Source organism: Amphiura filiformis, chromosome 19, assembly GCF_039555335.1.
Source record: "Amphiura filiformis chromosome 19, Afil_fr2py, whole genome shotgun sequence".
NCBI classification, from domain to species: Eukaryota; Metazoa; Echinodermata; class Ophiuroidea; order Amphilepidida; family Amphiuridae; genus Amphiura; species Amphiura filiformis.
Window position 1 is genome coordinate 6144063 of NC_092646.1, and position 13869 is coordinate 6157931.

General features: G+C 40.4%; 1 protein-coding gene across 1 annotated transcript in view; it reads left to right on the forward strand.

Annotated features, from left to right (window-relative positions):
- LOC140141699 (uncharacterized) overlaps window positions 1-13869 on the forward strand; it is a 61421-nt gene that overhangs the window by 23563 nt on the left and 23989 nt on the right. The gene's annotated exons all lie outside the window — the stretch shown is intronic.

A 13869-nucleotide genomic window follows, 5' to 3' on the forward strand; every position in this document is an offset into this window, starting at 1 on the left:
GAGGATATGTCAGAGCAGGTGGCGTTTCTGTTCAGTGATGATATGTCGGAGCTGGTGGTGCTCCTCCTCAATGAAGATGTGTCAGAAATATTGGTGGTTTTCCTCTGTGAGGATGTGTCAGACCAGGTGGCGTTCCTGCTCAGTGATGTGTCAGACAAGTTGGTGGTTCTCCTCAGTGAGGGCATATCAGACCAGGCAGCATTCCTGCTGGGTGAGGACGTGTCTGACCAGGTGCTACTCCTCCTCAGTGAGGACGTGTCTGACAAATTGGTGGTTCTCCTTGGTGAGGACGCATCAGACAAGGCTGTGTTCCTGCTCAGTGAGGACATGTCTGACCAGGTGGCACTCCTCCTTGGTGAGGATGTGTCACAGCAGGTGGTGCTCCTCCTCAATGAGGATGTGTCAGACAAATTGGTGGTTCTCCTCGGTGAGGATGTATCGGACCAGGTGGCACTCCTCCATGGTGAGGATGTGTCAGAAAAATTGGTGCTCCTCGATGTGGATGTGTCAGACCAAATGTTGCTCCTCCTCAATGAGGATTTGTCAGACAAATTGGTGCTCCTAGATGAGGATGTGTCAGACCAGGTGGTGCTCCTCCATGGTGAGGACGTGTCAGAGTAGGTTGTGCTCCTCCTCAATGAAGATGTGTCAGAAAAATTGGTGCTCCTCGATGAGGATGTGTCAGACCAGGTGGTGCTCCTTCTCGATGAGGATGTGTCAGAAATATTGGTGGTTCTCCTCGGTGAGAATATGTCAGACCAGGTGGCGTTCCTGGTCAGTGGGGACGTGTCAGAGCTGGTGGTGCTCCTCCTCATTGAGGAAGTGTCAGAAAAATTGGTGCTCCTCGATGAGGATGTGTCAGACCAGGTGGTGCTCCTTCTCGATGAGGATGTGTCGGAGCTGGTGGTGCTCCTCCTCATTGAGGAAGTGTCAGAAATATTGGTTCTCCTCTGTGAGGATGTGTCAGACCAGGTGGCGTTCCTGCTCAGCGAGGACATGTCAGACAAGTTGGTGGTTCTCCTCGGTGAGGACATATCAGACCAAGTAGCATTCCTGCTGGGTGAGGAACTGTCAGACCAGGTGGGGCTTTTCCATGGTGAGGACGTGTCAGACCAGGTGGTGCTCCTCCTCAATGAGGATGCATCAGACAAATTAGTGGCTCTCCTCGGTGAGGAAGTATCAGCTTCGTTCCTGCTGGGTGAGGATGTGTCAGACCAGGTGGCGCTCCTCCATAATGAGGATGTGTCAGAGTAGGTTGTGCTCTTCCTCAATGAGGATGTGTCAGAAAAGTTGGTGCTCCTCGATGAGGATGTGTCTGACCAGGTGGTGCTCCTTCTTGATGAGGATGTGTCAGAAATATTGGTTCTTCTCCTCAGTAATGACATGTCAGAGCAGGTGGTGTTCCTGCTAAGTGAGGATGTGTCAGACCAATTGATGCTCCTCCTCATTGAGGAGGTGTCAGACAAATTGGTGGATCTCCTGGGTGTTGATGTGTCAGGTAACCAGGGGCCGTTCCTGCTCAGTGAGGATATGTTGGACCAGATAGCACTCCTCCATGGTAAGGATGTGTCGGACCAATTGGTGGTTCTCCTGGGTGAGAACGTGTCAGACCAGGTGTCGCTCTTCCTCGGTGAGGACGTGTAAGACCAGGTAGCGTTCCTCCTTGTTGATAACAAGTCAGACCCGGTGGTGCTTCTGTTCTGTGTCATACCAGGTAAAGGTATGCTTTGGTTAGGGCGTGTCAGACCAAATGAACGTATGCCTCGGTTAGGCCATGTTACACCTTCTTCTCCTTCTGTAATGAAAGCATAAAAATGGGGCAAAATTTAGTATGACAAAAGGGCAATAGAAATTTTAACTCCCTATCAAAACATGTCTTCATCATATTTCATTGATGTTTAGGTAGGTACCACCTTCTTATATGCCAGAAGGTGATAACCTTTAGGATAAAAATGATATGTGGGTTCCTAACAGAGGATGTTTAAAGGCATTCCTATAACCCAATGGGGTTTCTGACCTTGGTATGTCTGGCTTTTGTACACATGTGGCATAGTTGACTATACCTTGCATTGGGATTGTGTGCAAATATCTGGTGTTTTCATCCTTTTATTTAACATTCAAAACATTGAGACTTATGAATAAAATTAATGCAGTGGCACAATATGACTGTTTCCTGTAAGAAATTCAAATATGAGTTATAAGTCTCAACTATTAGCTCGTTGGCTGCAGTTTTAAAATGACCATTTTGTGTGTGTGGCAATGGGGACTTTGCCTTTAAAATTAGGTTAAATTGATCAAATTTCCCAATCATAGTGCATTGTAGGAATGCCTTTAAGCCTCCTCTGGGTTCCTAAATAATTTGAAACTTTGAAATGGAATTTTTGCTTAAACGCAATCACCGATCCACTTCAAACTTGGTCTGGTGATAGTATTCTTTATATTTACCAACCTTTGTTGTGGGGGCCACCTTAATTACAAACCACGTAATTCTAGTTTCAACAACTCTTCCTATACCTTTGTACAGGAGCCAACTGTTGTTAAACCGTGATGAACCCACACTTTTACTGAAGCGTATCTGTGAACGCGAAGCGAGACTACAGCGTTACGCGAGAGCAGCGTAAAATTCGTCATGCCTGGAACCTTTGTGCGTATGCCAGCTTACAAGTTGAATTCAGTATTTTTCAGGTAGCGGCTAAACATTGCCGTTTTATTCTGTAGTTTTATTGCTGATATCAAAAGAGAAATCATCGAAGTTTTTGTAAGGCTGAGTGGCAATGATTAAGTGACATTCCTCGTAAAATAATCGTGAATTATACGATATTTAGCTTCTTTTCGTTGTTGAAAGGATTCAATCATGTTTCACGTTGTTCATCACCGTTTAACAACTCGCGTCGGCAGCGTCTGCGTGGTTTACTTAGCTCGGGCAGCTAAAGCTGCCCTCGCGAAGTAAACCACTCAGACGACGCGGCCGCATCGTGGTTAAACGGTGCTGAACAACGGTGAAGCATGATTGAATCCCTAATTGACACCTGTATAACTCAAAGGGTGTCACAGTGGCATCACACAGATTCTGAACTGCCAAAAAAATATTATGTGGACTTTATTTTTTGGTTAAGACAAAATATGGGGTTTTAGAACCAGATTGGCTTTTATTAGGAGGCAAGAAATAATTTGTTGCGTATAGAACTAAATGCCTAGATCAAATCTTTTTTCGGTAAAGTATGTAACATATCCCTTTGAAAAGACCACAGTGATCATCTGAGATCCACTGTTAGTGCTATATAAATAGCCAAACAATCTTGTATATGCATTCCATAGTGTTTTTTGGCAATGCGTGATTTTTGGCCATATTTCAGGTGCTAATTTTTTGATCATGTGACACAATCTAGTCCTTGGAGGCCAAATGCGGCAAATTTTGAAATTAAAATAAAGGCAAGAATATGGAGTAAAAAAATAAGAAAATACATAAGAAAATAGACATCACAAAACTTTAGAACCAAGTATGCTACACCTTAGTTGATTTCAGTTTAAAATAGTCTAATGTTTGTATAAGGTAATAATCATTGTAACCCGATTTTCAGAAATGCTTCTTTTGGCCTTCATGGACCAGATCGTGTCACATAGGCCTGTTAACCCTGAAAGCCTGAGGACGGTTTGGTCGGAGGTGCCACTACATGAGTTGCTCTCCCTCCGCCAACTGAACGGGAGGCACCAAGGGAGTAGCATTTTGTAGTACAGTACCCAGTGACATTAGCAAGAGAGAGGGGGGTCTGGTTTTTACCTTGGTGCATGTGGTTGGTCATCTGCTGCTTATCTGATGCTGACAAATTGAAGTCATCACGATACTCTTTCAACTTCTCTACCATCAAACTATTAGGCAGGCTGTCCACATTACCATCAGGTAAAATGACCAAACCACGACAGTTTGGACAGTTGAAATTTGTGTGTGCACCAGTGTGATTTTGCAGACATGATTTACAGTAGATGTGCTGGCAAGGCAGACATTTAGCTTGATGGTCCCCTTTGTCGTAGGCCTCGCAACAAATAAAGCAAGTCAAGAACTCTTCATCAAATTCCTGTCTTCGAGCCAGCATCCTGGAAGCAGCCATTTTGTTTTGCTGCTTGTAATTTTGTGATGAGAAGACTTGCAACAGTAGTCAGGTAGATTTGGGTGTCATATAGCCTATTCATTATCAATGATCATATGAAATATTGAACTTCGTACCTGCATCTATGTTTATCATAAATATTGTGTGTACTTCAAGATAATCATGTTGGTATTATATATTTTTTTGGAAATGATATTTAATTGACCTTGTTAGGGGTCAATGTATAGTGAATCACCAAATCAGAGTACACATACAATCAAAAGTGGTTATAAGTTGTGATCAAAGAACACATATGATAAATTTTATTTTGATACTCATTACACAGCTAGCTCACCCCTATCTGAATCTAAATTAAAGCCTTATTAATATAAAATTTCAGTCACATTTTAATTTGGTAATTCTTTGGCCAATGTTTTAAATTAAGTTTAGTAACAACAGTAAAGAAAGTTTCCTTTTTTTAAAGCTAAATGAATGAGGTAAAATAAAAGAAAACTCTATTTTAGCTGCTTACTGTAAAAATGGACAATTACGCATGATTAATTTTTATTATTATTTTTCTTTAAAAATTTATTTCGCACTTTGCCAATTTTGAACTATTGTTTTTAAGTGTCCTTGCATTGACCTATACACAAAAGTGATTTGTTAATGTTATATGTGATGCGATCAAGAAAAATGAGTTGGAACTCGGAAATATTAAAATTTCACTTTCTTATAGGAAAGTAAAAAGCATTTACAAATCTGGATTTTGCAGAAAACCCCATTGAAATTGAACAACCAGTTCCAAAGATATGAGCAATTAAAGAGTTTCCAAAACAACAGGAAACAAAAGGAAATATTTTCTATGTATGGCTATATCTCAAAATCAATATTTCCGAGTTCTGACTGAATTTGCTTGATCGCATCACATATGTTATTTTTGCGATCGCAGCTTGAAACGTGAAAGGCACGAAAATAAATGTATTGCTAAAATTTCCCCTTTTACAGTATCTGTGGCATTCTATGGGGGATTTAAAGTCATAATTACAACTTATAACAAAATTTTAATGTTAAAAAGGTTATAAAACTAGAAACTCAAGAGGATCCTACGTACCATTTCAATGAAGCAGGCTCTTCAATAAACATAAAAATGGTGGGTACCAATCATTATGGGTACAATCTGCTACCCCTTTTCAATCATTATGATATGCAGTTTGTACTTAACAATTTATACTGAAATAGTTTGTGTACCACTTTATCAAATTCTGCCGCAGTTGCATGATTTTATCATCATTTGAGGTGGGGATTTTCCCTGGGGGATTTTACTATTAGTTTCCTGCTTTTCTGCAAATGTGGCTTCTTCCTATGCATGAAATCTTCCTTTCAGGGCTATTTTAATTATGAGATTTTGACATCATGGTTTGCCAGTGAAAAAGCCCATTATTTCTGAAATATTCCTTACATGGGGAAGTAAAAAGTAAAAATTCCCTCCAAATCCCAAACTGTCCCTCCAAGTCCCAAAATTTCCCTTCATGCTGTAGCATGGTTTTGAGATTATCAAGTGTCTAATAATTTAATTGTGCTCTGAATGTAAGCAGTCAATATTTGTTTTATATATCGTACCAGTTGTATATACTTTTAGACAAAAAAATCTGATAGCAGTGGATGCGGCAGTGTTTGAATGGATGTAATCAACTGTCTGTTATGCCCATCGCCCATGCAACAAGCATAGTCACTTTTAGCCAATCAGATAAAAAATCTCTCTATAAGGGGTTGTGCAATAATTATGAACCCTGGTGGGAGGGTAAAATATTTTGAGGGGGGAGAATTTTTTTGGCCAGCCGAAAGGGGGAGTGGGCAAGCAATTTTTGGCAAGCCGAGAGTGGGGGCAAGCCTTTTTTTTGTAGTACTGAACAATTTTGCTCTTGTTGTTTTATTATTTTAGTTTTTTCAGAGTTTATCTTAAACATTATTTTTTCCCCATAAGTATTATTCCCTGCAAGCAATTTTTGGCACATATTCATGGGGCACCTTTTAATAAAAGGCTTGGATAACAGTACATAAACGCTTAAATTTGCAAATTTTCCTGCTCGCTGCGCTAGCAATATATATCTAGACCATATAAAGTTTGCAAATTGGGATCCCAAAAATTTGGCGTGTGCAAAGAGGGGGAGCAAAAATGTTTTGGCAGGCCGGGGGCGGCAAGCAAATATTGGCTGGCCGAGAGTTGGTGAGGCAAACATTTGTTGGCATGCCATTTGGAAATTCATAATTATTGCACAGCCCCTAATAGGTATATAAAGTAAAATATCTTCAACCAGAGGAAAACTTAGATTATGAGTTTGACTGCATATTCCAGGGCCATTTCCAACCTCAGCCACATCATTTGCCCATCAGTGATTAGGCAAAAAAAAAAGTTTGTCTCATGTCCCCTGCACGCATTGGATTTCTGATGGTTAAAATGTTCAAAAATAAAAATTTTATTTCACAATTTTTATTTTTTTCCATAAAATGAAAACAAATTGCCATTGGCAAAACATAATGGGCCAAAAGCAAAACTGATGGGTTTTCAAGGGAGTAACCCCCCTGAACACCTGATTTATTGATAAAATAAAAAATAAAAAACTGCATACCACATTGGATTTGTAATCGCTCGGGGGACATGAGACAAGTCTATTTTTTTATTTGGCCTTAACAGATAATTTTTTATTCTGTGTAGATAAACTGTTGTTTGTTTACTATTTTCATTATATATCCTTTGGACTATATCAGATTGCTTTAGACTGTTCCATTTAAAAAGTAAGCTTTTGGAATTCCAACCAAATTCAACGTACAGGTGTAGCCGTGCCAGATCCAACACTTCATCCAAAAACAGTGGAAGATTTTTGGAATTCCAAGCAAAATTTCCGAAAGAGCAACTTATAGCCCACTTGCCCTTTCAAAAGGTGCCACTTCTATTTCCAGTTGAATTACGTTGCAAAGTTACAGTCATTTTTTATGCTGAATTAATCCTTGAGCCAATATGTTGACCATTTTGGAGAAAGAAACGATGCTGGTCTGCATGGTGTCTAAAGAAACGAAAGTAACAGACAAATTATTTTACATAGTCGAATGTAAGTTCATACGTGCTGGTAATAAACAATTTCCAAAAGTTTAAACTGACTTTCAGCACAAAAATTCACTAACCTTGAATTTTCGATGTGTGACACACATCTTCATCAGAAGAAGTCCTAAGATGTTGTGATGGACTTGCCCTTTTATTGATCATTGGCAACTTTTGGTCGAATGAGGGTGTTGTATAACTGAGAAAAAATTAGGTGTGGTTTACGAGATACCCTGCGGCGAATGTACAAGTTCATACATCGGCCAGACAGGTAGACAGCTCGGAGATAGACTGAAGGAGCACAAGTCAACTGCCCCCAGCCACAAACCCTCTGCTGTTGCAGAGCACAAAACAGAGTCTCACCACAACATTGAAATGGGAATCCACAAAGGTGTTAGCCAAGGATGATAGAGAGTACCCCCGTTTAGTGCGGGAGGCCCTCCAGATCAAGAAGAAATCACCAGAACTAAATCGTGATCAAGGACTGGAATTGCCAACCTTATACAACGCCCTCATTTGACCAAAAGTTGCCAATGATCAACAAAAGGGCAAGTCCATCACAACATCTTAGGACTTCTTCTGATGAAGATGTGTGTCACACATCGAAAATGCAAGGTTAGTGAATTTTTGTGCTGAAAGTCAGTTTAAACTTTTGGAAATTATTTTACATAGGTTTTGTAACTTACTTTTGTGCATGATGTTACTGTGACATTTAATCTACAATAAAGTGCAAAAGACCTATATATCAATTTTTAATAATTTGCAATAAAATTTGTATTATATCGCAAATTGGTGTGTCTGATGTGCTCTCAGGTTCCACAAAAAATGCTGTGCAAACATCGCTATCCGATCCCTTAATGGATGAAAATATTATTTTAAAAAAATGACCTCAAACAAATTATTCAGTTGTAACAAGATATAGTCACAACAAATACAGTTTGGAATAGGTGATTAGAAAATTCTATGTGTTTTTGTCCAATAGCATGTTGTGAAAAATGTGCACTTCAACTTAAAGAGGAGGATGCTCTCAATATTTTTCAAAATTCTGTTTTTCTGTTCTAACATACCATGCAAAAATGAAGGGTTTGAGTGCTGTAGTTTTGTCAAAGTTTTGAATAAAGCGCAGGAACTGTCATTTAATTATTACAATGGAAATATTAGTAGGCATGTCCACTAAAAATTGAAGTACTTTTAAATTGATTCAGACCTAACTTATTGGCTGGGAATTGATGAAAGAAACATTTTGGCGTTTAAATAATCTTAATCGGACGTTTCATTCCAGAGATATGGCCTTTTGAGTGTTACGGTTTTATATAGGGCTGCTAGAACATGTTAAAAAGTTAAAGTCCAAAAGGATTACTAACAGAAATTGCAATTTTAAGGTACTTTTTCTTAATGTATTTATTAACTAGCGTTATCTGGAACATTATATTTGCTTATAACAACATGAAAATAAGATCATCCTGAAAATTTAATCGATTTTGTTGACATACAACAAAAAATATAAGACCTCAAAACCCATGGTTTGTTTGGTGAAACCATAAGCATGATCATAGATGGCCATATGGAAAATATCTCCATAGAGGAGATGAACAATAAGTGCATTATTTCAAATGAATGGCGGTAGTCTTAAACATTGTTCAATCTTTTACGGTCAGCACATTTTATCTTCAAAAATTATGATCTTTCATCATGGCATAAGTTTGGTAATATTAATCACTACCAATTTTGAGAAATTTGCTCCAACTCAAAGGTTATCTTTAATACATTGAGCAATACACTGTGTGTGCATGGAAGCCATGATCCCGGGGCCATGATGGATAGCATATGAAATGGACATGGTAGTGAGAAGTGCATGATTTGAGATGGGCGCATGTAGGCTTAAACATTCTTAAATTTCTTAACATCCTGTACATTTTGTCTTCAAAAATAGTTACATTTTATAACTATGTAAGTTTGCTTGTCTGATTCACTCCAAATTCGGAAATAATTGCGTTTGAACATGTGATGCACGGAATGGTGTCACTTCAACCTGTTGTAGTTCTCATCTCATTAAATTTTTCATTAAAAAAAGTTGATCTCTGCATAGAGGAAGGTCCTCTCTATTTACTGACCAATCAGGAAAAAGGTTGGTTAATGTTTTCCGGTGGAATCAGGAATTTCTTGAAACACCCTGATATAGGCCTACATTTGGATCAAAAACAAGTATGTACGCCATTTAACAGGCCTGGGATTTCTTGTATCGATCAGTTTCTCCATAGACAATGCGTGTGTGAGTGCACGCACACAGTAAATGAAAAATCGTTCTAGTGGAAACTGTATGGACAGTGGGCATCCCTAATATTAGTCAAAGGCGTACACAATGTCCATAACACAGTACGTACAATGTACATGGCGTGCAGGACATTTTAATGGGAAAAAAATTGTACTGATCTATTTTTCGGGGAACTGTTACAACATGGCTTTAATTTGTACCTCATTGCATCTAATAGTCCATCAGATATCTTTGTTGGTTAGAGTGCGTCAGACCAGGCAAAGGTACTCCATAGTTAGGGCTAGTCATACCGGGGTATCTCAGACCAGGTGAACATACTCCATAGTTAGGGCGTGTCAGACCAGTTATTTCTTGGTAAGAACTAGTCGGACCAGGTAATGGTACTCCTTGGTTAGGGTGTGTCAGACCAGGCAAAGGTACTCCTTGGTTAGGGCGTGTCAGACCAGGCAAAGGTACTCCTTGGTTAGGGCGTGCCAGACCAGGCAAAGGTACTCCTTGCTTAGGGCGTGTCAGACCAGGCAAAGGTACTCCTTGGTTAGGGCGTGCAAGACCAGGCAAAGGTACTCCTTGGTTAGGGCGTGTCAGCCCAGGCAAAGGTACTCCTTGGTTAGGGCGTGTCAGACCAGGCATAGGTACTCCATATTTAGGGGGTGTCGGACCAGGCAGAGGTACTCCGTAGTCACAGGGTGTCGGACCAGATGAAGGTATTTCTTGGTAAGAACTAGTCGGACCAGGTACTGGTACTCCTCGGATAGAATGTGTCACACCAGATGAAGCTGCATTGTAAGAAAAGGAAAAAAATGGTCAGAAAAAAGTATCTTAATACTAATTACGGCGTGTCCGTCCGTCCCTCTGTCCGCGCGCTATCGCGTTTGCGTCCGCGCGGTTTGCGTTCACGCGGTGCACTATCGCATGCTCGCGGTGCGCTATCGCGGAGTATCAACGGGAGTGTGCGCGGAGTACAGTGCGTGCATCGGAAAAGCATTACATTGTGACTAACAGGTGCATCTCATCGGACCAATAATTATAGGCCTTATTTTCAACACATATTTCGATCACGTGCACACACCAAACACATGCATATAGGCCTATTTCAGCAGAACATGATTATTTCCGGAATCCTCCAGAATGGTTAACATAAAAATTATCCGTTGTGGTAAGGCCTATAACCGTTTTTGCGTTCACGTTTCTCGCGATTGATTTCATTACTTTAGTAACGGCCTATATCCACGTCCAGATACTGATTTCGGTTTCTCTAAATGTGGTAACAGGGCAGGGCTTGGAAGAGGCGAGATGATGGGTTTCCAGATTATGGGTAGGCCTACCGAACTACCGAAGCAAGAATCACACCCCGGGCATCACACAAACAGAGTTGATTAAGTTGTGTCAAGATCATTGAGAGACGCATTTCATAGTAGTTTAAAAAGTCAGGGCAGGTAAATGGGTAACAGGTTTGGGGTAATTAGAAATAGGCCTATCACGAGAAGCGCCCGACCCGAGAACCGCAAAATCTAGTACAATATACTTTCAAAGAAACTTTTTAACCCCTCCCTTCATTCATAGAGTTTCATCAATCTTTTGGTTTTTCCTCTAAAGTTAAAGGTCAGGATTTTGTAACTGCTGTTTTCCTTGTCTCGCCTGATAAGGCAGGAGACTATATAATCACTTTTCCGTGTGTGTGTATTCAGGGGGGTCACTCACTACTTGACTTGCTACGCACCCGCGTCCAAGAAAAACGTCTAAAAGGGTATATTTTTCATCACACAGCATCGTCGACGTCTTTTTAAAAAAGGGGTACTTTTTCAGAAGGCATCGCCATTTAGGGGTCGATAGATGTATCGAGCTGCAATTTTGAACAGTGATAGGGGCAAGTGTGTTGAGCTGCTCAGTGATGGGGGAAAGTGTGGGAGGGCAGGATGGGCAGTACGGGGAGGGGGAGGAAGGGGTAAGGCAGAAGAAAACAAGCAAAATACAGTGTGAACCAATTATCTGGAGATCCGTATGGGATACAGTGATGTAACTTGGTGGGGAGTAGCACGACCAAAGGTTCTCGACCTAATTAGATTTTCAGGTCATTTTGGGGTCATCTGGGGTCACCCAGGGTCATCTGAGGTCAAATTACTAAAACTGTCGTATGGGCATGAAACTTGGTGGGTACAGTCAACATTTAGAGCCAAATTTTGGAAGGTCATCTGGGGTCATCTGAGGTCAAATTACTAAAACTTGGTGGGTACAGACAACATTTAGAGTCAAATTTTGGAAGGTCATTTTGGGGTCATCCAAGGTCACCCATGGGTCATCTGAGGTCAAATTACTAAAAACTGTCATAGGGGCATGAAACTTGGTGGGTACAATCAACATTTTTAGCCAAATTTTTTGAAGGTCATTTCGGGGTCATCCAAGGTCATCTGAGGTCAAATTACTAAAAACTATCGTATGGGCATGAAACTTTGTGGGTACAGTCAACATTTAGAGCCAAATTTTGTGAAGGTCATTTTAAGGTCATCCAAGGTCATCCAGGGGTCATCTGAGGTCAAATTACTAAAAACTATCGTATGGGCATGAAACTTAGTGGGTACAGTCAACATTTAGAGCCAAATTTTGTGAAGGTCATCCAGGGGTCATCTGAGGTCAAATTACTAAAACTATCGTATGGGCATGAAACTTAGTGGGTACAGTCAACATTTAGAGCCAAATTTTGTGAAGGTCATCCAGGGGTCATCTGAGGTCAAATTACTTAAAACTATCGTATGGGCATGAAACTTAGTGGGTACAGTCAACATTTAGAGCCAAATGTTTGGAAGGTCATTTCAGGGTCATCCAAGGTCATCCAGGGGTGATCTGAGGTCAAATTGCTAAAAACTATCATATGGGCATGAAACTTTGTGGGTACAGTCAACATTTAGAGCCAAAGTTTTGGAAGGTCATTTCAGAGTCACCATGGGTTGTTGCAGGTTCATTTACTTCTACCAAAAGTAATCGCTAAAGCAGGGGGTTGCAAAAGCAGGCAAGACTCGTGGTTCGAGAACCGCCTTGTTACAGTATTTTGATCCATGTTACCATACACAAGGTAGTGGTTTTGCATGAAACAACATGATGATCCGAGTAATGTAGAAGATCAACTTTAACCCTAACACCCAAAGGGCTTTTTGGTGACAGGAAGGGAATCCAAGAGAATAAGGAAAGGAATAAGAGAGAAAACAAAGAAAGAAGTTGTTTGCTCTAGGGTTGATTCGAACCTGAGACCCCTCGCATACCAAGCACTAAGCCACCGTCATTTAACCACTGGTCTTACGCTGGCTGGGCCAGCGAATTCGTGCCTATATATCACTTAGGGTGATTGCGTCATCACATCCCGTGGGATGCACACGTGCAGTGAAGTTGTGTGTAGTATTTTGTAGTACTCGGGCCGGTTAGGGTTGATTAAGCCTATATGGAGTTTCGATAGTGATTACTTAACCCTAACGCCCGAAGGGCTTTTTCGCAACTGGAAGGGAATGAAGGAAGAAATAAAGAGAGAAAACAAAGAAGTTGTTTGCTCTGGGTGGGATTTGAACACAAGATCCCTGGCAGTATCTTTTTGGGGTGTAGACACAAATTTCTTCCAGTCTTAATTGATATTGTAACTTTTTTACCTTGGTGCATCTGGTGGTCAATCTCCATATCTGTTGCTGCCAAATTGAAGTCATCTCTATAATCTTTCAAATTCTCCACCATCAAGCTGTTAGGCAGGCTGTCCACATTACTGTCTTGTAAAATGACCAAATAGCGACATTTTGGACAGTTGAAATTAGTCTGCACACCAGTGTGACATTGCACTGATTGCAGACATGATTTACAATAGATGTGCTGGCAAGGGAGACATTTAGCTCGATGGTCGTCATTGTCATATGCCTCACAACAAATAGTGCAAGTCAAAAACTCCTGATCAAACTCTTGTCTCCGAGCCAGTGCCCTGGAAGCAGCCATTTTGTTTGCTTGTTGTAATTTTGTTGCATCATTTAACTTGTATGATTTAGGTAGTTCCGTGTGTAATAATATTGTTTACAGAGCATTATTTGTTAATAATCATATGAAATATTGAACTTCGTACCGCATCTACAATGTGTCAGTTTATGTTTATCATGAATGCTAGTATTGTGTGTACCTCCAGATAATCATATTGGTATTATATTTTTTGTTGAAATGATTACCAATTGATCAACAACATCTGTGATAAATTTTGCTGTGATGCTCAGCAAGCTCACTCCTATTTGAATATAAATTAAAGCCCTAACCCTAACGGCCTACGGGCTTTTTGGCAACGGGAAGGAAAGAAGGAAGGAATAAAGAGAGAAAAGAAAGAAAGAAGTTGTTTGCTCTGGGTGGGATTCGAACCCGAGACCCCTCGCATGCCAAGCACACGG